The sequence below is a fragment of the Saccostrea cucullata genome, unplaced genomic scaffold (genome assembly GCF_032062105.1).
Source record: "Saccostrea cucullata isolate Sc308-1 unplaced genomic scaffold, CSIRO_AGI_Scuc_v1 ctg375, whole genome shotgun sequence".
Classification (NCBI taxonomy): Eukaryota; Metazoa; Mollusca; class Bivalvia; order Ostreida; family Ostreidae; genus Saccostrea; species Saccostrea cuccullata.
Window position 1 is genome coordinate 3727 of NW_026923134.1, and position 24743 is coordinate 28469.

At 32.7% G+C, this 24743-nt stretch overlaps 1 protein-coding gene across 5 annotated transcripts in view; it reads left to right on the top strand.

Moving 5' to 3' along the window:
• Positions 1–1297: 1297 nt before the first annotated feature.
• LOC134263259 (uncharacterized protein C1orf21-like) overlaps positions 1298–24743 on the top strand; it is a 35673-nt gene continuing 12227 nt past the window's right edge. For 2 of the 5 annotated variants that reach the window (XR_009991218.1, XM_062745576.1), the window contains exon 1: positions 6588–6782. The gene's annotated coding sequence lies outside the window, so the exon portion shown is untranslated. Of the gene's footprint in view, positions 1413–5673; positions 5730–6587; positions 6783–10278; positions 10395–24743 lie in introns of those variants that run through there. The other 3 variants (XM_062745577.1, XM_062745578.1, XM_062745579.1) reach the window with 3 other exon arrangements.

Here is a 24743-nt window from a genome sequence, read left to right on the forward strand (position 1 = left end):
CAAAACTCCCTAGGACGTCTGTCGCCCCTCTCAAAGTGCCCCGCCCCGTTTGTTTTATTAGTATTTATAGTATTACATGTCGCTATTTTTAGCGCAGGGGCATGAGGAGAGTTATTGCGTATAAAACAGGTTCTCGGCGGACTTTATGTTCTTATTACATCTATTAGAACTATTTAATAAAGGCTAAATAAATCAAACACCATGGATTGTGTAAAATTTTGAGAATACCGAACTTGAAAATGTATGTTACTTCACTTCTGCATATACTTTATTCCATGTAAAGAGATTCCGTGGTCTAGTGGTTATGTCACTCGCTTCAAGTGTAAGAGGTCCCGGGATCGAATCTCGGGCGAACCTGTCTTTTTTTTTTTCTTTTTTTTTTTATACTTTTCTTTTTTTTATTAAATGATAGTATTCAGCATGTGAAATGAAAAATTTATGAGGATATAAAATCATCATCACAGTGTGATAAATATTCCATATAAAAAGAATCTTCTATACACATAATACAGAATAAGCAATTAAATCTTTATATGCATATTGACATACATGTATTTTATTTGCTTCAGTATACATGTATACATTTAATAATTCTACAAATTCAGTCAGGGGGATCCGACTTTTTCCCTAAGCGGGGGACACGAATTCTCTGAATTAGCTTGTTTCTGTTTACCTGTAAACCACTAAACCAGTGTAATGGTTAGGGCCGTGGATATCGGCCTGGATAGCTCAGTCGGTAGAGCACCAGACTAGAGATACAGGGGTCCCGGGTTCGATTCCCGGTCCAGCCATGCATTTTCTCCTTTCCTGTTACAGATTTGGTGCCGTGCCATGCCCTGGAATTGACAGGTGAAAGACCTGCCAGGGATGAGCCTGGGTTGGGTCTTTGGAGGGCCAAAGACCTTTAAGGAGGGAGGAATGTAATGGTTAGGGCCGTGGATATCGGCCTGGATAGCTCAGTCGGTAGAGCACCTGACTAGAGATACAGGGGTCCCGGGTTCGATTCCCGGTCCAGCCATGCATTTTCTCCTTTCCTGTTACACAGTTTAACATCAGGTTTGAATCATTAAAATACGTGTAACTTCGATCAAATCTCGATTCAAAACAATTTTGATAGTTATTTTAAACATTTACCTTTATTTCTTCGCGTAGATCTCTTAAGTTTGCCATAACCTGGCATATCTAGACGTCCAAATCCTGTTTATTGACAAGTCAAATGTCAAACAACATGTGCTTCCTCTAAATTCGTCTGTGTTGAACTAGTGCTTGAAGTCTAAATTGATCCTGGTTCTAGAGGCAAACGCTTTAACCACCAAGATAATTGGTTTCATTTTCATTCACGTCGAAGCTGTTTTTGGTTACAGACCAACAAAAAAGCACAAAAAGCTGCATCCATAAAGTTGGCCTTACAGGTAGGGAATAATAAAATCGTAAGCTAGAGTTAACTGGATTTTATTGGCACATAAAGTAACCATTTCGTCTCAGATTTAACGAAGAGATGATAATAATAAAAAAACAAGAATATTATGAATGAATATTAGTATGAACACGGCCTGCCTAATTGAAGACCTACAGGTAATTGAAGACCTACAGAAGACCTACGGAAGACCTACAAAAATGGGGGATACATACAGCAAAACTGATATGATATTCTGATTAAGCATGTCCTAAATATGTAAAATACACAAAAAAGTTTTATAAAAAGAAGTTTTAAAGTGTATTTTTTAAGTCGGTAAGGGGAACTATTTCTTCTCTTAGACGACCTACGACAAGAACGATAACTCTGGCTGACTTATCTTGTAAACAACAACACGCTCATTTATATTGTGAAGTTTATAGGAAAAATATATATATGAGAAAATTAAAAAAAATTGCAAATGATTTTGTTGAGTTTTTCAATTATGAATTATGATAAAGAAATAAGCTGGATGATGAATTTTGATGAAGTTAAAAATATAAATAATTATCATGATTATTTCATTTATCAAATTAATATTCTACTTGAAATCTATAATTAATATTTAATTAATATTGTAATTCTTTTAATATGTTTTATGGGATAAATATTAAATATTCAAGTTCAAATTATTGATATGTATGTTGTGGATTTGTCTCAATTAACCAATTTTACTTTGTACTAAGGGCTTCGATCTTCACTAATTTGTTGTATACACAGACACCCTGAGGATATATCCGTGTTTTGATTGCATTTATCAACACATCCCACTTGCTCTGATGAGTGTTAATTTGCATCCAACAGAGCAAAGATATATATATAAAAAAATATTTATAATGCATCTTAAAAATGCTAGCAAGAATAAACAAAATTATTGTGCATTTATTCAGATTGTGCATTTATTCAGAATATAACTTAATACTAAAATGAAATACGTTTTGAATATTTTTTTTAATATTCAAAATGGTCATCTTTTTTCAATATAACACATTTATATGACATTCACGAGGAATATTTAATAACTTTATTAGATGTATATTTCCAGATAACATGCTGTATGCCAAGAAATAGGTACTATAATATGATTCATAACATAAGGTGTTATTACTTTTACATTTTGAGCCAAAATATACATGTACATTATTTCAATCTTGAAGATACCAGGTATATCATTCAATAATTAAATTAAAAGAAAATATACAATTTTTAAAATTGAATAAAATAATAAACATGCATGTTATCACACATAAGAAATGCATGCATATTTAAAAAAAAAATTATGATACATTGACTCGGGGAAAATGAGATTTTGAAAGTGATTGTGTCTGTGTTGTTCTTGAAAAATAACTTCAAATTATATCATTCAATAATTAAATTAAAAGAAAATATACAATTTTTAAAATTGAATAAAATAATAAACATGCATGTTATCACACATAAGAAATGCATGCATATTTAAAAAAAAAATTATGATACATTGACTCGGGGAAAATGAGATTTTGAAAGTGATTGTGTCTGTGTTGTTCTTGAAAAATAACTTCAAATTCTTTTAACTGCAATTTTAATATTTTCATTCTCTACATAAATGCAAATCTTATAAAAATTTACAGATGTTATAAATGACCTTACTAGGTATTATTAATAACAAGAACACAAATCATTCTATCACAATGAATTTTTATTAATGATCAACAATTCAAATCTGAACTAAAAATTATACTGATCTATTTATAAACACGTGTAAAATACTAAATATAACGTATATACAAGTGTATGTATTTATAATGATTTTATGATTGACATATGATGGTATTATAAATTATGTACAGTGTTTACAATTTTACTGATTTTAATAACTAATTATTTTTTTTTAACAAAATAGAATTGTGTCTGACTGAATATTGCATTTTTTTTTTTATCTTTGATGTATATATATTAAGTATCTCAAATGATTTTTTCCGTCTTTAAATATTATTTTTTAATTACATTTTTCTGATAATTACATTTTCTTGATATGTTTTGGTGAACAGCTGATTTGTTATTTACGCGAGTTATCGTTCTTGCTGTAGGTCTTCTGAGAGAAGAAATAGTTCCCCTTACCGAGCTTAAAAAATACACTTTAAAACTTCTTTTTATAAAACTTTTTTGTGTATTTTACATATTTAGGACATGCTTAATCAGAATATCATATCAGTTTTGCTGTATGTATCCCCCATTTTTGTAGGTCTTCCGTAGGTCTTCTGTAGGTCTTCAATTACCTGTAGGTCTTCAATTAGGCATTCCCGTATGAACATGAGATAATGATTAAAACTGAACGACTATTTTATACAAAAATGCGATCACATGGATTTAAATATATATATTGATGGGTCTGAGAGGATAGTTGTATCATAGTTTTGTGGTAGTCAAGTTGATAATTATAAACAATGATTTCATAACTTGGTTACAAAAGTATTTCAAAATTAACTGTTTACTTTGCTCTGATGGGCAGATCAAACAACAAGTAACATGTGTGATATGTATCTTTCTCCAATTGATTAATTTGGTTAATTTGATCCTGTATAAAATATTAATTTGTTATGTTGAAAAGGTGTTTGAGTTTTTTTTTTCAAAATAGATCAGGTCTTGTTGACAGTTGGGTCTCGTTTGATCTGATGAGCTGCTCCTGTCTGATGATCACTGTAAATAGATAAAAGAATAAACATGCAGATAAAAGAATTGTACTGCGTTGTTGCTGATTATAACCTTTATAACTATTTTGTTGATCCCTATTCATCCTTTTCCTCTTGTTTTTGAGTAACATATCTATTTTATTTTGCATATAATAGTGAGTGCAGCGAGCCTCTCAAAGCAACGCTCATCACTGCGAGCTCTTTAAGCAATATGCCTTGGTGAAGAGAAAATTCAGACTTTGCACATTGATTAAAACAAATTTTTTGCCGCATTTATCTGTGGTCCCATAATCCTTTGTGAAATACATAACGCCACAAACAATGTTCTAGCGGTAAAAGAAATTCAAAGAAAAAAATGCACTCACCTCGAATTTTAATGAATTTAAAGCAGATGAATTGTAGATTTAATTTTTTGTTAAAAGTCACAGTGTTCAAACTTTGACTTGGTAATGCAAAAATACATACAGTTGTCATGTGATGTCAGAGTCTATACATAGCAATTAAATGGCACGTGCTGTTAGACAAGCCTGATATAAATTAAAATTGAATGAGAAGCTGCACTCTTCGTAACGATCACACCGTCAACATATAAAAATTATATACCCTGGCTATTTCATGGATTCTTCACTAAGTTTTACTTTATTCAGGTGACTGTTCACCCTCTTCAGCCTCTTGTTCTGTGTGTAGATAAAGCTTGTCTCTGAAAATCTCTATGAAGTTGACAATGTGTCGTGTGTGTGTATGGTACTTTGAATACTGAGTAATTATTTTAATGGTAGAATTCAAATATATTTATATATTGATACATTGGATTGGTAACTTTTGTTTGATGTTGAAGAATTAGCTAAAGCTTTACATTCAATGTCTAGATCAGCTTGGAGTGGTGCGCTGATTACAAAAAAAAAGTTGTTTTAAAACAGAGATGCAAGGAAATTATGGCATTGTAATATCCTGCTTTTCCTGCCAAAAATCCTGCTGTCTTGCCAGCACTAAGTCTGTTATAAAAATAATCAACTTGTTTACTATTGTTGTTGTGGTATTTTTTGCTGCATTTTCCAGACTTACAACTGAGATATGAATTCAAAATAAAGTTTTTAGCCTACCAGCTTCAAGCATTGTATTTATCATAACTGTTATAGGCATTTTAAAGCAGATGCATGTCAAGTGATTCTTTGAATGGGGAAGGAAATTCGGTCACAGATATATTCTATATACATGTTATACATTGACATCTATTCAAAGCAAGGAAAAAGATGCTGTTTGAAAAGTTAAGGTGATATTGCTTTATACAAGGTCAAGGTTGCAGATTTTTTTAAGGTCAGAAACACAATGGGTAGTAGAAATGTCCCTAGAGCATCTGGACAGTGTCTTACCCATACTTTATGATAACAGGGTATATGGTTAAAATAATGTTAATGCTTGATATGCTTTGATGTTATTGATTAATCCATGATTTTTAATGTTTTCTTTTGTCATCACTTGGGAATGATTCATTGTTAATGGTTCAGTTACATCATTTGTAACTGAAACTTTTTTTTTTTTATATATTAATGAGTTACAGATGTCAACATAAAGTGTCTTCCATAATTCTATGGATTGAGGTAAATTGCTTTATATTATATTCATCAAAATTGTGCAGATAGCTGCAGCATATTAAATATCTAAAGTTGGTTTGTCTTTATATCCTTAGATACAAGGAATATTATTAGTTTTATCAATACATGTAAGTGGGTGTGTGTGGAATTGCTGTTGTTTACATGGTATATGATGAATCTCTCCATATTTCATAGCTGATAATGATAATTACTTCAGCAGTTTATCATGTGCTTAATGTGTGCTCCATTATTTGATTTTCTTATCTAACTTTTATTGACAGTAAGTTATGCACCTATTGGCTTTCATACAAGCATACATATATACAAAGGAATTTACTACGTTATCATCATGATCATAAAAACATCAGTGTATGCACTGGCATCATCTCAAGAATAAAGAGGATTGCATGATTGCATTTAAGAAATTAAAGAAAATTAAATATAGGCTTAGTACTTCTATTTCATGAACTTGATGTTTGTATTGCAGTATCTTAAAGTTATAAACAGCCTTTGTAGTTTTATGATTCAGGTTGATGAAAACTTGTGGTGAATCGTGAACTCGTGATAGCTAATGGGAAGTCAGAAGAAACCCTTGTTTTCATTCACTTACTTTATTGATAGTCCCCTCTAAGACCTATTGATTCCAGTATCAGTCCTGCTTAAGTATCAATATATTATAGATATATCCATTGGATTGTAATCTAGAGGTGTTAATTAAATGATGTCAGAGTATTGTCTGTGAGAGGAGCTTAAATTCTCACTGGCAGGTCGCTGTTTCTTAAAGACGTTATATTTACTGTGTTAATCCGTGTTCAACTTTAAAGGAATACTGAGTAAATATTTTTCTGCTTTCCACGAAGTAGTGGTGTTATAATTATGTAACGACTTAATGTACAGTATGTGGATTGTCTTCTACTCTAGTGAGTGCGGAATAAACCCGCGTTGACAGGATTTGACTACTTTAAATTTTTTGTGATCAAGGACTTTGTCCTAGTGACTAGTTCTCACCAAAACAACCAAGGTGACCATTTCTTTCTCTTTCCCTAGAGAAAACAACCTGTAAGTAAAACACTTTCTGTGTCCTTTATTTTAAAATGTAATTTTTTCAGGTACGTGCGTTAATAATACTTACATTTGTACAGTATTTTGATATAATACTAACCCTCGTAGCTCAAGTGGTATTTTCCTGGATATAATTTGACCTTTATAAAGAAGACTGAGCATAAAGTAATGTTTACAAAATATTAGGTAGTGTTTACAATATTTGAACATGCAAAACAATCAGCTAAGGTCATTGTCTTTTAGTCTGATGCTAGCATATTGATATCTACTGGTTCACACAGTTGCTGTACATGTATATGTAAACACTGTAACACTTAATCTTTGCCCCCTCTGTATTGTTTTGTACATGGAGGATAATTTTAGCTACACATATAATTCAAAGACAACTATGCAGTCTCACAATCCAAGATTTCTCTGTCTCTTTACATGTTTTTAGCTCACCTGAGCCAAAGGCTCATAGCTAATGTTTTTGTGATTTTGGACTTCCATGGAACCACTGGACCAATTTCAACGATGCAAACTTGCCACAAAGCATCTTTTGGTGATGTGGATTCAAGTATTATTTCTGTGAAATAATAAATTGTTCAAATGCAGAGCCATATCCTCATAAAGGGGAGATGATAAAGAAAAGGCAAAATTAGGGTAGGTTTTAAAAAAAAAAATTCTGAAGAACCTCTGGGCCAGAAAAGTTAATTTTTTTAGAGCTTACTGCAACAGTGAACATTCACTTGTTCAAGTCCTTACAAATCATAAATCTGGGAGATTGGGGGGGGGGGGGGGGGGGGGGGGGGGAGAGAGAGTTAAGGTGAAGCTTCATGAGGAGATCAAAGTTATGTACAAAAAATCTTCAATTTTTTTCCTAAAGAACAGCACAGCCACAATAAGTCTATGTCTGTATGTCTGTTTATATGCTATGCAAGCATCATCAGGTGTGTAAATTCAAGTTTATTGAAATTATGATCCCTGGTAGGTAGGTGGAGCACTCCCCCCCCCAAAAAAAATTGATCTGAGGAGTATCATAGTTATCCTCACCAAAAACTTATCACCCCCTAACCAATTTTACTGTCCTGGAACTGTGGGTTTGAAGCTCTACTGATCAGAGATCAGAAGAGCTTATGCAATAGTTAGGTGTCCATTGTCCATCCATCTATTTGTCTGTCTGTCTGTAAACAATTTTTCAAAATTCTACTCCTCCTACAGTTTTGGTCTGATTTCAATATAACTTTGCACACAAGCAGACTAAACTTAAAGATACAAAACTCTATTTATCAGTTTTTGATTTCGATGAATGGTGTTGCCATGGTTACTTAAAAAAGAAATTTCTGTGAAATACTTTCAAAATGCTACTCTTCCTACAGTTTTGGTCTGATTTCAATATAATTTGGCACACAAGTAGACAACGCTAATTCTTTTTATCTGTTTTTTTATTTTGATGAATGGTGTTGCCATGGTTACTAATAATAGAAAATTCTCTGAAATACTTTCAAATGCTACTCCTCCTACAGTTTTGGTCTTGGATTTCAACATAAATTGGCACACAAATAGACTACACTAAGAAACAAAAGTCTGTGTATGGGTTTTTGATTTCAATAAATGTTGTTGCCATGGTTACTAAGAATAGTTATTTCTGTGACATTCAAAATGCTTCCTAGCTCCCATAATTTTGATCCAATTTCAATGTAAATTAGCATACAGGTAGAGTACACTAACATAATTGTCATTAAGACATTATCTCTTAATAAGGCTCTGGTTTGGGCCACAGTAATGAGTATTAAGTGAATATTACGATTCAAGGGAATATTAGCAGGAGGGGGACACATAGCTAAGGTGACTCGGGTGGGAATTGTGGCCCCTGAGCCTTTTTAATGTGGACATTAAATTCAGTCAAACATTCATATGAAAAAGTAACCTTAGAATTAGAAGAATCTCAGATTAAATGCCTAATTGGTTAAATGGATTAGCAAATTCTCATTAAGACAAATTTGCAAAATTCACTCATTTAAATGTGAAGTATAATGTGAATTGGCCACATTCAGTGGGTCAATACTCTGTTTCAGTACAGTTTACTGGTGACTTGGTCCATTTAGAAAATTTCCATGGTTGCTTTATTTATAAACAGCTTAGATCATTTATGGGACATGCAGATATCACACATCTTATTGTAGTACTTGGAAAACAGAGGGGGTGGAAAAAAAAAGAATATATGAACAGTTAATTATGGACAAGAAGAATGCTTGAATGGTCATTAATAATTACTGTACCAAATATTATTAAAGTTTGAAAAGTAATAAAAAACGAATAGATAATAGCAAGACAAAATTTTCGTGGTCTGTGTTTTCTGTTGTATCTATAATATCATTTTAGTATAGTACAAATAAATGCAAGAATAAGATTTTCACAAGCATATACAGATGCAAAAATAAATTAAGTTCTCGCAATAACATGAATAAAAAGTGATTTACAGTACTTGTTAGCACACAGGGAGAAATCATGGAGTTCTGTCACATGGTGAGTAAATTCCTTTATGAAGATATAAACCTGATACATGTATCATACATGTAATATTTGTAGTTGTTATACACTTGGGCATGCAAGGACATTTGAAAATGTTAGTGTTTCCTACCAGAAAATTCATGAAAATATCCCACCATTTTATAGCCCTAGTTCTTAATAACAGTACTGGAAATAGGAATAACCCATAGATTTTAAAACTTTTGTGTCTTCATGGTTTAATTTAATATTCAGAAGGTAAACTTGAGTATTGATACTTCAATGAGGTTCTTAAAATTTTCTCTGGTTACTCTGAGATTGAGAAATGAATCAATATTACAACTAACTTAGAAATGGATACAGAATATCATTAATACATGAACATGCCCCATAGTTCACAGTCTTATACACACCATTAAACATCAGTGGCCAGTGATAACTCGATTATGGGGTGATAATTTTATATCATTTGAAATAACATGTAAAAAGGTATTGTTTTTTAGCTCACCTCATGATGGCAGACTTGCAAACAAAAGGTTTTTTTTGGGTGGGGGGGGGGGGGGGGTGTTAGAACATGGAATCACCCTGCCTATATTTGTCAATCATGACGATTCTATGTCTACCAGTTAATCAATAAATATTGTTAAATAGTTAATTGTTATACACTCTGTAAAAAAAAAATACTCATGTTTACAACGTTTATACATTAATTTTATTAAAATTTATCCTCCTTTCAACTTTATCAGGGGACATAACAATATTACAGAGCTTAGCTGTTATCATCATTTGATGTAATTGTTGGGTGCATGGATATATAAGTTTTTACCATCTTTATGTAATTCCAAAGTTACATTGAACTCTTCCCAATGATATTGACTGTTATAATGGACCTTAATCGTACCACACACATGTATTTCCAGCTTTGTACAAATGAAGTCATATAATGAACAGACAATTGCAGGCAATTACTAAGACAATTTGGGGGAAAAATCATTAGTTTAAGAGAGAGGGGAAACTGTGTGTGCTGTAGTACTTTCTCGGCTTATATGGCTCATATCCTTTGCAGAAACTATATTGGATTTTTGGAGAAGACATTGGATTTCGTTAATTGATTCAGGGGTAATTATGTTCTTCATTTTATGCTGCATTATTGATTTTGGTATTAATTAAAACTATTTATCACGATTTACATCTTTGGTGGAAAATGGTAGCATTTAAATGTATAGAAATAAATGAGTACATTTAAAGAAAATTATGCTGTAGATTTTTCATGATAAGATGTACTTTGAAATTGAGTACAGAAGTTTTTCAGAAGTTTTTGTTTTAATTGGGCCCTGAATGTATACATGTATAATGTTTATTTTACCACATATAGTACATATTGGGCAGTATTTGTGTTCGAGTAAGATTCTAAACAAATAAGCAAGCCTGCACATAAATTCAATTTTTCGGTTGTTCTCTGTATTATGCAGTCTTTAGATCAGAATTAATTTGTCTGCTTTGTTCTGCATGTCTGCTATCATTATGGTTGACAATAATTTCCATAAACATCAGTTTGCATGTTCAAACACCATCAGTTTACCCTGTTTGTTTGAATGCTGTGGGGTAACAGTGGAAAGTGCTAAATTACTGTAGATGTGGTTAAAGTCCCATCACATGCGTGAACATCAATTAAGTACTTCATATGATGTATATGTCACTGCAAGCTTAAGGGTGGAAAAGGATGATGAAATTCTTTAGGAAATTATAAGAATATAATATATGTAAGGTGTGTTTATTATTTATTAAGCAAACCCTGCATCATTAGAGGATTCTAATTCTTTACTGGCCATTACAGCATCTCTTAGGATGCGGCATCAAATATATTTTTTTGGCAGTACAGAATTCAAAATTCTGAATATATATAGGATTAAAATTTCAGTTGATTGCTCAAAACCCATTAGATGCATGCATGGTCTTTGATTGATAACATTTTAGAGGAAAACTATGAGATGAAATGTATTAAGGAGTTTTTATGAGTGTTTTGCTCATAAATAAACTATAAAATTCTCAAGCATTGTAATCAAAGGATTTTATTCAGTTATCTGTAACAGTTCGCTGCAGGTATTTGAAGTGATAATACGGCATCCCAAGGACACCTCAGATTTTACTACATTTTAAGATCAGTCTGTTTGCCTCGGTATAAACTAAAATAATTTGGTACATCAAATTCATATAAGCACAAGGGCATACATGTAGCTTTTTAAGGACTATATTTTTCCCAGAATAGAAATTAAGGAGCCACCACCAACTTTTTGTACTGTGCATGAGTATTAACTGAATCATTTGAGGATTAACCATTCATCCATTTACTTGTAAAATCTTAAATTACTATCACACTTCTTTTTGTGCTTTGATTGATTTTTGAAAAGGATCTTAATTTTAGTTTAAATGCAAACAATTTCAGCATCCCCAAAAGAAAGCAAAATTGAGACAGAAATGACCATTTATCATCAGTTAAACTTAGCAATTTGATCAAGGATTGATAGTCATGTATCTAAATGACAGTTATCACTCTTACCAGAGGGTCAATGTACCTTAATCATTTTCAGTATATTAACTTGTTGACCTCACAAAATGTCATTGCCCCGACTTATAATCACCATCAGTAAAATTTTAATTTGAGAATAAAAATCACACACCATTTTAAATATAAATTAATATGTTTTAATTGGTTTGCATTATTAGAAAGTTTGTGTACACAATGTATGTTCACATACTGATGCAAAGACAGACTAATACTAGTATGCAATGAAGCTTCTTGTGCTATGAATATGCACTAACATGCAGAGCTCTTATTAGGATAACTATGGTATTTAAAAATGGTTAATTATTGAGGGAAATATGGTATTGATATTGTAGTCATCTATCAATAATGAGCATTTTGTATCTGTAAATTTTATGTTTGGTTTAAATATTAGTGTTTGAAGTGTTAGGTTGCTCATACAACACATTGCCCCAGTACTGTTCAATATCGATAATAAAACAGACAGTATGCAATTAAAGTATCCGGAAAATAATTTTGCATGTTTACTTTATCAGTCTCATAATATAGAACATTAAATATTGGTGACCCTTACAGACCCTAATCATGCTGCTGCATGGAATTACAATTTGGAAATCCATGTTCTTTTGATCATAGAGAATTTTTAAAAAATATATTTCTAGTATATAAATTGTACCTAAGTTCAGAACCTCAGTGCAATGGCTGCAATTGTATTCTGAAGTACGTACATGTAAAACATGTAATTGTTTTCTCAATATTGAGTACTCCCAGAGTCAGATCCATGAATCAAATTGATTTAAGTTCCCCGTCATGCAATAGTAAGTATATACATGTATTGCCCGCTACTACTTAACACCATTGCCATTTAAATCTAATTGATAGTGTCTCGATATTTCTATGGCTTTATAGCCGTCATCAATAAATTAAATCTGCAAGTGTTTGTATGTATAAACTTAGCAGTTTGTTATTTTAGCAAATTTTACATTTCAAAAGCCAATTGGGCTTCCAATTGCGAAAGTGGTAAAAACTTGCGAAGAGAATTCCTACTGGATCAATAAAACTTGGAATGGAAAAAATGATCCCGATATGTTGGGTTTTTCCTGATGCCAAAGAAGGTTACGAGGCATTTAAATAATTGAATGCCATTATATAGTGCTCTTCCTATCTACTAGTGAGACTGTGTATATACATGTATACTCGTGAACATCTGCCCGATTTAAATCTTTGAATTCATATGCAGGGGGTCTGTTTTGGTTACAAGCAAACCTCGGAAGTCAAATTTGGAAATTATTGGATATTGTGCAATGGAGACACTGCACAGAATCATAGAAGAGGAATTGGTGGTTGTATTTGAAGCTTATATTCATTTTTGCAATTGATAGGGATTCTATTTTTGGTAAGGTTATGTAACTTTCATTATGTTGCCTGTCTTTTTTACCCTAAAAGGGAAAAGTAGTATAATTATATGATTTTTCATGATCGAAATGCCGACTTGTTCATTTATCACATAGGCACCAGCAATAGTTCATAAGGGTTATTATAAGTGACTAGACTTCATGCCCTTTCCTATTGATTTAAGGAAACTGTCGAAATGTGCTGGATTTTTGCTTCTGTAAATCCACCATAGATTAACACAACAGTGGTCTTTTGTGTGTCTCCAGTTCATAATTCTGGTCTGGAGAATCACCCGTTGTAATAATGGTGATAATATGGTGATCGATTGTTGTACCATTGCCCATCAGACAGGAGTTTGAAAATAATACAATTAGATCATCTTGGGGATTTAAGCGATGTGACCAAGGGAACGTTTTAATGTGATTGTGTAATTAAATACTGCCGAGTTTGATGTTGGAGACAGCGGAAACATGTTTGTTCCAGATCATGGATCAGCGAAATCTTATGTTTGATAGGAAAGAAAATAGTCATACTGTCTGATTTTGGGGTGAGCTTTGTAAAAAAAATTCTCTAGTCATTCATCTCTTTTGATATCACTTCCCTAGGGAATGAGCGAGTATCTTGCTTTAATAGAAGACAACTTGTACGCAGGATATTAAGTATCCTCCTTATCCACTACTGTGATATTATAGAATAGTAAAGAATCCTTAGGCCTTGTTATTATAGAGAGAATAACACTTCTTTGTAATTTCATCCCACAAATCCCAAATCAGGATAATTTTAAACCTTTTCATCTATATAAGGATTTTCTTTGCTTTTCCAATAGTTGGATTCATTTATAGAAATAACTTTTTTATTTTTAAATGAATTATTTATTTGAGTGTTCCAAGAAATGCAAATGTCATCTGCTTTATAGTATTTGCATCATTATTAATTAAAATAAATCTAATTAAAGATGGACTCCTATTTATTTGCTACTAGCATTTCAAGTTCAGACATTTGTCTGCAAAGAAATGAACTCCAAAGATTGTAAAGCCAACAGAATAGTATTCATCATTATAGATATAAAATCGATAATAAATTAGAAAAATGAATTCCAACACTGAAAGCCAAAATGAATATTTTTAAAAAATTTATTTCATACATATCTAATCCAACTTTCCCCATAAGCGAATTCACAGTCTGTTTTAAGGACCCTCTCTACACCAATGCAAAATGTTTTTTAAACATTGAGAAAAATATATTGTATAAAGGTGTTAATATTTAGCATATCTACATAATTTTCACTGTATGGTGCGTGGCATTTACCCCCGGGAAAAATTTCCAAATACAACACAGTATCAGTGAACAGAAATCACTGTTGTTTACTTCCAAAGAGAAAATACCTGTAAATAACATGTTCAATTAATTAATCTAGGTCTTTTAAAATGTAAAAAATATCTGCATCGATTAAAAATTAAGTAATATACTGTAAATTATTTTTTTAAAGAATTAAGATCTAAGGGCAGATCACTCTAATTGCAGAAAAATCGCGTAGAATAAGAACTCTTTAGTGTGCAGTGTAGAGAGGGTTCTTAATATTAGTTTGTGTGGTAATTGCATAAGCATCAAGAGTCCAAAATGTTGTGTATTTATACCCTGCCTCTCAAATTTCAAAAGACACAAAATATAGTATTTTTTGCAAAGTAGGTGAAAGGTCAAGACTACATATAATGATGGAATTTTTCAGTGTCTTATGACGAACATTTGCAAACAATACAAACTTATGTGCTAGATAGAGACTTATCTATTAAATAGAAATATGCTGTATATTTGCCTTACTTTGATGAGTAGAATTTATGCAAAGTTGAAGGGTAGAGGTCAGTAACCATGGTATCTTATAAAAGCCCAAGTGCAAAGCAATATATTTGCAAAAACATCATGTTCTATCATTTGGATCCTCCTCTTTTTTTTCCTTTTCTGTTCATATATGTAAATCTCTTTTGCTTCTGTGGGGGCCCAGATTGGACTAAAAAATCTTGTACCTTGTATGTTAACCCAGCCAGCCTACCCCTACTTGTACCTCTTATTGTTAATTCTCAATCAAGAAATGAAAGGAGCAGTTAGATAGACAGACAGACAAACAGACACAGGGTAGAGTGATCTTTAAGTGTTGCATTCCTCTCTAGGCTCTCTATTTTTAAGGTCTCTACCATTAAAAAATTATAAGATTACAGTCATTAGCCATTTTATCTTGGACTCAATGGGATCCCCCCCCCCAAAGTTTCAGTATATCCAAGGATTTGAGATTGTGAAGATAAATTACTTAAAGAATAAGCTTTAAGTATGGAGCTTCCGAATCACTTTGACATACCACTGCTATTTAAGATATCGCAAAATATCAGAAAAACCAAATTTAACTGTATGAAATTTGAATTTTTTGACCCATTCTAATTTACTAGTACATAAAGCATGCAATGTGTTCTAGGAAACATGATAGATGCAGAAATTTCCAATGAAATCTATGTCTGTGGCTCTGATAAGATACTGTACACCTTTGAGACTTGTTTCAATTTGCAGACAGCTTATACATGTTATATGAACTCTGTCATAAATGGGGTTAGTTGCACCCTTTATTCGTTATGTGTATCTTATTATTTACTAATGAATGTATGCTGACCAATATAGTAGGATTGCCTTGTAAGTGTTGATAACTACATGCACTTTATAAACGTGAAGAGTATAATGTTTGTAATAACAATGTTTTTATTATAGTTTTGTGAATGAAATCGTAATTGATTTTATAAACATTACATAGAGCCCGTTATTGATGTAAACACAGTATAATGAAGTAATTTTGTATCCATGACATTTTATAATGAAAATCGTAGATAATATTGAATTGCCCATCCTCTTTTTTCCAATAAGATAGTTATATTCGTATTAAATAATAAATGCACATGTATGATATAAACATATAAAATTGCTAATTATAGACCAATCTCCCTCCCACACATCCCCAATCTGGCCGCCCCCCACTCACCTCCCACTCAACTCCCACCCACCCCCTGCTGCAGCTGTTGTTATTAGATTTTATGGATGCAGCAGTAAATACTTATATGGGTAGGCTTTATTATGTCTTGTAATATGAATAAGTTGATATTAAAAGGAAACTGGGAACAATAACATACTTTCTCTTTCAGCAGTCAGACTTTATGAGGCTATATTGGAAGATGTAACCCTCTCTGATTTTGTTACCCTCCTCTCTCAATTCATTATAAACCAGTGTTCACTAGTATAAACAATGTTTTACTGTACAATGCATGTATCTTCAGTAGACTTCAAATGTCATACAGTGAATTCAAGACAATTAACACATGCAGTTTCCCTGCCTGCCTGATCAGACCATTGATGTCTGAAAACAAACATTAAGTTTTTCTTGTTGTATTGACAAAATGAAACATAAGATAGAGAAAGGCTAGGGATCTAATGGATTAGTCTAGTCATGGACAGTCAAGGGTTCATATCCTAATAGCAGTCCTTTGTTATGTGTTTGTGTTTTGTTTTTGAAAAGACGTTTTCTCTGTCATCATTCTGTTTGACTAAATGGATGTCATATAAAATGGGAAAAAGGAATTGGAAAGAGGGAGGGGAGGGGGTGATATGAAGTAATCTGTGGCCCTTTTCACAAAAAATCTTACACGACTAAGACTTTCCCCCATTCTACAACAAATATCTAAGCTGTGAAAATCATTTTGTCTATTACATTTTATTAATATTTGATGATTAAATTGTAAATATATAATTATTATGTAGAAAAAATATCTTTATTACTGGTAAGTACAAAATTAAAGAGTGGAGAGAAAATTTTAGTCTATTACAATCTAATTAAAATTTTTTGTGAAAATACTCTCTACACTAACATCGTTAGTGTAGAGAGTATCTGAAAACTAATTTTAATTAGATTGAGTCTATTAGGTCATAAGATTTTTTGTGAAAAGGGCCACAAGTGTCTGAAAACTGTAGAGTAGCTATATGAGTGAATTATACCTCTTGGATTTGTAATCTGATTATGAGATATTTGATTTGCTAGGCTACATAAAGATCTAAAGATGTCGCAATAAGAATTCATGTCACAGTGAACTTATGATCATATGATATATTGGATCCAATTTCAGTAATTTAGATGAAGTAAAATAAAATAAATAATTCTCCCACCAGTCTTTTTTATGGTTGTGTCTGACTTGTATTATAGATTGTATTCCATAAACTGATACTGCTTTCTTGCCCCCACTAGCTCTCGATCTCTCTCTATATATGGCTGTATTAAATCTTTATAATGCAGAATATTTTTTGGACTATATCATGATTTTCTTAAGTCTGAGCTTGTTTTATAGTCAGACAAAAATGCTGAAGGTCATCTTTAAATATGATTGTACCAGTTACAATAGTTTGGGAATGCCTGCAGAGAATGATTTTAGTGTTATTGCATGGAGCAAAATATAATTATGGAGGAGTTTTGATATATCTATTCAGCTTATAACATAGACAATAATCTGTGTTTGGCAAAGAGATATTAGATTATGTGGAAGTTATTCTTGTGTTGCTCGTCTGAGTAACGGCAGAATCGATAGGAAAGGGAAGCATTTGAGTGGAATCTCTGTTATAAATGTTGCACAGTTCCTTGTTCTTTACGCTTACTGATGCTTATTGTGATATGATATAAATACAGAAAATTCCACCATAATGATGGCACAATATCTTTCTACACTTAACAAAACTTCTAAGTGTTCACTTTAATAAATGTATTTATTTAAAAACTACTGTATAGAATGGTTTGATATTTTCAAAATATTACAACAAATGAGTCTTCTCAACAATTGTAAAAAGAAAATTCAATATCACCGATGAAAACCAATGTTCCGTGACGAAGCTTAAAAACAATACATCTGTACTTTGCGTGTTTTGTGTAATAAGCATCTTTTTGTGATCATTATCAAATTCTAAAAACTGCTTTCACAGGGCTCTCACAACACTTTTTGGGACTGGGGCCGGGGCCGTTCAAATTGGGAAAATTATCACCTTTTTGGGAAAAGTTGGATCACCAAAATTCATTATAAAAAAATCCTCAAATTTTGCTTTTCTAGCACTTTGTCATCAATTTAACTCTGGTTTTGAATAAATAGTTTAACAGAACAAACATGGGTATATAGGCTATTTATGAAAGTACATTAGCTTTGTCATTACTATCTTTGAGTGTTGATATTGCGGTTATATGTTTGACTCTTTCTGAGTGACAGTCGCTAGTCACATAGTCCCGAATTTCCTCGATCACATGGACTGCTTACCAATACAGCGCGAGACTGAACATGCCAAAGCGTGGCTATGTTTCTAGGTGTGCTTACTAATGTTTAAATGAAATGTCTATTTTTGAAACCACAATGATGTTTTATTTCGAAACTAAATGACAAGATACTCTGCACTCATAGTTAGTACACATTTTTGTCAAAACAATAACCTGGTTCTCTGAACCAGTTTACGAATGCATTTGGTGCCAACTAATAAAATAGTAGTACAGTTTCACTTTCATTTGCAAGTGTGTTTTGTTTGGGGTTTTTTTGCGATTAAGTTTCATGGACTTTTATTTTTTAATTAATATTTTGCTATGGGAATTGGGAAATTTACACCTTTCTTTTGGGAAAAAAGGTACCTTTTTTGCATTGGGAACGGGGCCGAATATCGGCCCCAGATTTAAAGAATCCAGAGCCCTGCTTTCACTAAAAAACACAAAACATTGGCAAAATGATCATTGAGATAGAAGGGAGAGCCATTGGAATGTTGATATCTGGACCATCTTTGCACCACATTTTACTCACTTTTATTTTAGTGTTTAATTGTGCTTGATATTACTTTTAAAAATTATCAAATAGTATCAGAACCCATTGAAATACATTTTTCTATAGGCTGTGCTCATTTTTAGCTCTACTGGTCAGAGACCAGAAGAGCTTATGCGATAGTAAGGTGTCCGTCGTCCGTCTGTCTGTCTGTCTGTCCGTCTGTCTGTAAACAATTTTTCAAAACGCTACTCCTCCTACAGTTTTGGTCTGATTTTAATATAACTTTGCATACAAGTAGACTACACTAAGATACATAAAATAGTGCATCGGATTTTGATTTCGATGAACGGTGTTGCCATGGTTACTAAAAATAGAATTTTCTGTGAAATCCTTTAAAACGCTACTCCTACAGTTTTGGTCTGATTTCATTATAACTTGGCACACAAGTAAACTACACTAGGATACATAAAATAGTGCATCAGATTTTGATTTCGATGAACAGTGTTGCCATGGTTACTAAAAATAGAATTTTCTGTGAAATTCCTTTAAAACGCTACTCCTTCTACAGTTTTGGTCTGGTTTCAATACAACTTCGCACACAAGTAGACTACACTAAGATACATTAAATAGTGCATCGGATTGTTATTCGATGAATGGTGTTGCCTTGGTTACTAAAAATAGAAATGTCTTTGAAATTCCTTTAAAACGCTACTCCTTCTGCAGTTTTGTTCTGATTTCAATCTAACTTGGCACACAATTAGATTACACTAAGATATATGAAATAGTGCATCGGTTCTTGATTTCGATGAACAGTGTTGCCATGGTAACTAAAAATAGAATTTCTGTGAAATCCTTTAAAACGCTACTCCTCCTACAGTTTTGGTCTGATTTCAATATAACTTGGCACACAAGTAGACTACACTAAGATACATGAAATAATGCATCAGTTTTTGATTTCGATGAACAGTGTTGCCATTGTTACTAAAAATAGAAATGTCTGTGAAATTCTTTTAAAACTCTACCCCTTCAACAGTTTTGGTCTGATAGCAATGGCTATTTTTCTCATCCTTTGTTATAAGTACAAACCAGTAGAGCTACAGTCTTGACAGAGACTTCTGGTTGATAACCAATTTATCACAATTTGAGTTTTTGACAAAATTTAACCACACCGGAAGTGACCTTGATCTTCTGAGGAGAAAATTACGCATCACACCAGGTTAAAAGAGTGTTAAAGTGTCTTGAAAAAATCTAAGAAACATAGAAACAAACCATTTCAATCGTACGAAAATGATAAGAAATCGGTGATCGTGACAGTCTTATATCAGCTCAAGCAATCTGAATTATCCTTAAAGCGGTGCACTTACGTGCTAAACACCCAAGAATATTGACCAAAAGGTATTTGTGTGACAATACACTGTCGAATTCCCGGATCTAAATCCCACTGAACACATTTGGGATTTTATAAGAAATGTCAAAGCCCCCCCCCCCTTTTTTTCACTATTTCAATGGTTTGGAAAGATCTATGCAGTACATGTAGGTGTTACAGCAGATCGATCAATCTCCTATTCAGGGGTACATGGTATCCAACAGTAAAGATTGTCTTTTAGTAATTAGAGCGAGTAGTGGGTCTTACTCCATCGAGATTTTTTGTGTGTGAATTTCATTTTGAGGGTACATCATTTCCTTGACACTTAGCTTAAAATTCTGACGAGATACTTACATGATATTTACGCAACATCGAGCTTAAATGTGCATCATTAACCAAGAATTAAAGAAATTATTTATTGTTTGCATTTGGTCTTTAAAACTTCAAAAATGTTAAGTGAACACTTAGAATAGTTTGGTTCAGTGTAGATAATTATCAGATTTGCATTGTTTTGTGTCAGTTGGGTAATATGGATTTAGTTAAAGTTTTGAGTATAATATTCAAGTATACTACATGTTATGTTAAAAGTTCAACAATTTCACTGAAAATTGCCTGATTTGATTTTCTATGTATTGGTTACTGTCGTATGATAAAAGATGAGGGTTGTTTAAAACTTTGCTTGCCTGTATGATGAACATCATGCATTGAATATCTCTCAGTTTTCATGTGGGACAATTTGAATTGGTATATATATTCTTTTGTTATACCCTTATAAATATTATTCTATATATTTATTACTAATAAAAAGTCCAACAAAAGAAATGTTTTTTACATCGGTCTAACAATCACTATTGACCGGTCCTACAGAAGAATTATTAGACCGCAACGTCACTCGTCTGTTACGTCACAATTAATAATCATCGTTCAATATCAGCGACGCGAAAATAGCCGAAGTTAAAGAGCTATTAAGAGTTGCTGCTAACAGCAAGGTAAGGTAGAAGGGAAGAGTATGTTTTGTGAATATTTTTTGTTATATAATAGATTTATAATTGATTTTGTTCTTTCTCAGCTGATGTTTACTGAAGAAACCATAATTTTCCATATAAAATAATTGATAGTATAGCGTGTATTGATAAAATTGATCAATCTTAAGTGAGCAGTGAAGGGTATAACAAAACAGTTATAGACTGGAATTCGGGCAACATATGATTTGTTGGACCTGAAGATGAAAATGTTGCCCTTGGCCTGCGGCCTCGGGCAACATTTTCACCTTCAGGTCCAACAAATCATATGTTGCCCTCATACCCAGTCAATAACTGTATAGTGTTGCTCCACTGATATTAAACTGGGCCAATTTACTCAGATATTGTGTACCAGTGTCAGTATATATAGTCAGGTATGCTACATGCTCACTACATGCACTGCATGCATCTACTGAGGGAATTTAACCTACATTCTCTTGTTTTTGTTGCACATTCATAGAAAATGGGGAAAAAAGGATTTATAGTCTGAAGCATATGAAGAGTTAGAAATTTCATATGTTCCTAGGTAAAAAACATGACAGCTTAAGCTGTGCTACCAGTTATTTCTTGGTGGGTGCCAGTCAATTAATGCAGCTGAGCTATCACATGGTATTAAACCTGGCCAGGGGAGACACAATTAAGTTTATTGTTTGTTAATTAACACATATTTATTTAATAATTGTATTCATGTATATAATTATAGGTCTGTTTGCAGAGATTTTTTTGTTTTGTTAATAATAAGACTATAAAGAAACTCAAAAGGTTTAAAATGTCTTGTAAGTATCTGTATCATAACATAATTAAGTTGCTTGCGTCACAATGAATTATGTCGAGAAATGCATTACTATGCTTGACGTTACATTTAAAATATATGCTCAATTTGAAGCCATTTTGGAGGAAAAATTGTCTCATTGTCTATACTGAAATTGAATTATAAGAAAGGAAGTTTATTTTAGCTTACATTATACGATATAACATAACTTGGGACAGTTTACGCTTTTTTATAGACAGCTTCACAGTTTATAAAGCATAAATTGACCAAAGTTATGTTATATCCTATAACATAGGTTCATTCCTTAATTTTCAGCTCACCTGAAAGCTCAGTTAAGTCAGCTTTTTTGATCACTGTTGTCCATCATCTGTCTGTCCGTCCATTAAACTTTTCACAGTTTCAACTTCTCAAAAACCCGTGGGCTTTGAATTCCAACCAAAGTTGACACAAACCATCCTTGGTTGACGGAGAGTTTAAATTGATAAAATACAGGGCCAAGCCCCCTCACAAGTGGAGATAATCAAGAAAAGAAAAAATTAGGGTGGGGTTATTAAAAAATCTTCTAAGAACCACTGGGCTAGCTGCAGAGCTGTAGCTCTCTGCTTCAGAAAATTCGGACAGATAAATCAGAGAGCTACAGATCCAAACATTGTAAAAAATCTTTGATTTACGCCGACGAATTTTTGTCGCTACTTTAGGTATTTATTTCGTGTAGTTAAAAAAAGATAAGCTTTCTATGGCTTTTAGAATAGTATCCTATAAATAATTCATATATTTAACTCTTGTACTTGATACTTTGTCTACCTTTTAACGGTCCGAAACAGTCCTGCAGACTCTTTTAAACCGACATTACAAAATTATATACATGTATATAGTTTTGTGATGTCGGTTTAAAAGAGTTCCATTTTGACGTCCGTAACCACAAACAGCCATTTCTTAGCGTTGAGAGAATAGTAAATGATCAGGAATTGAAGTTGAATGTATGATTAATTATTAAGGGGGCCAACTGTAGTTTCCATTGCGCAATATTTCGCGCATCAAAGTAAAACGAAGCATATTTACTGTTTTAAAGCAACTTTTTTCGCTTACTTATTAAAATTAAATAAAACTAAGAAATAATAGGTATAAAAATATAATTACAATTTTATATAACTGATTTTTAACCAATTTTGCAATTGATAGGTAGGTTGACGTCGTTACAATATATTTTTGACGTTATGATAAACTGAAGCTCTTAAAGAAAGGGGTAATAAAAATGTTATTTAAGAAAAAGTAATAGACATACACTCTTGAAATTTAAAACATAGAAATTTGAGAATATCTCCATTATTTTTATTATTTTTTAAAATGAATCCTTTGTGCTCATCATATTTTGTAGTACTCTATAAAAACGGAAAATTTTAATTTTTGGCATTTTGAGATTACTTACTTATGGTTACTTATGGTATTTTTCCAACACAGGTCCTGTCAAGGTCCTCTTCGTCGGACTCCAAACTTGCTTTGTAACTACTTGGGTGACTACCGGTGTAATCGGTTTTAAAGTCTACTTTGTAGTTATAGAGCACATCCTGGTCCTTCCAGAAGTTGTCTAGTCTATTCTTGAAAGTATTCAGAGTTTTAGCACTAACAACGTCCTCTGGTAAGCTATTCCATAGACTGACAGTTCTAACACTGAAGCTGAATTTTCTTATATTGAGTCTCGGTCTCTGTACAAATAGCTTCTTGGAATTCCCTCTTCCTTGTTCCCTCATAATGTGGTCTCTCCTTAACTTGATAAAGTCTGCTGCTAATGGGTCATACTTTCCACTTGTTATTTTGTATACTTCAATCATATCTCCTCGGTGGCGCCTGTACTTCAGCGTTGGTAGTTTTAGTTTCTTCAACCTATCTTCATAGCTTAATTTTGCCAATCCTGGAATCTGCTTGGTAGCTCTTCTCTGCACTCCTTCAATCATCTCTATGTGTCTTGATTTGAAAGGGAACCAGACCGAACTCGCATAGTCTAAATGTGTCCTGACAAGTGTCTTATAAAGAGGAATGAAAGTTTCTTCATCCAAATGTTGAAACGTTCGCCTTAACATTGCAAAAATAGAGTTTGCCTTTTTCACCTTCTCGCTTATGTGTCTGTCAAAGCTGAGTTGTTCATCTATGATGACTCCTATGTCTTTTTCCTCTTGTACCTTCTCCAGAGTGCGTCCTAACAGCTCATACTCAAAGTCTTGGTCTGGGTCTTTCTTTCCAATGTGCATGTGTTTACATTTATCTGGATGGAACTTTAGGAGCCAGGTGTTACTCCATTCTGTTAGTTTCTCAAGATCTCTTTGAAGTGTCATTTTATCTTCCCTACCCTTAACTATATTGAAGATTTTCGTGTCGTCGGCAAATAGGTACACAGTAGAGCTCACGATATCAGGGAGATCGTTGATAAATATAACGAACATTATCGGCCCAATTACTGACCCCTGTGGAATGCCAGAAGTTACGTTATGCCATTTTGATGTTGCCCCGTTTATGGATACTTGTTGTTTCCTTCCACTTAGGTAGTTCCTTAT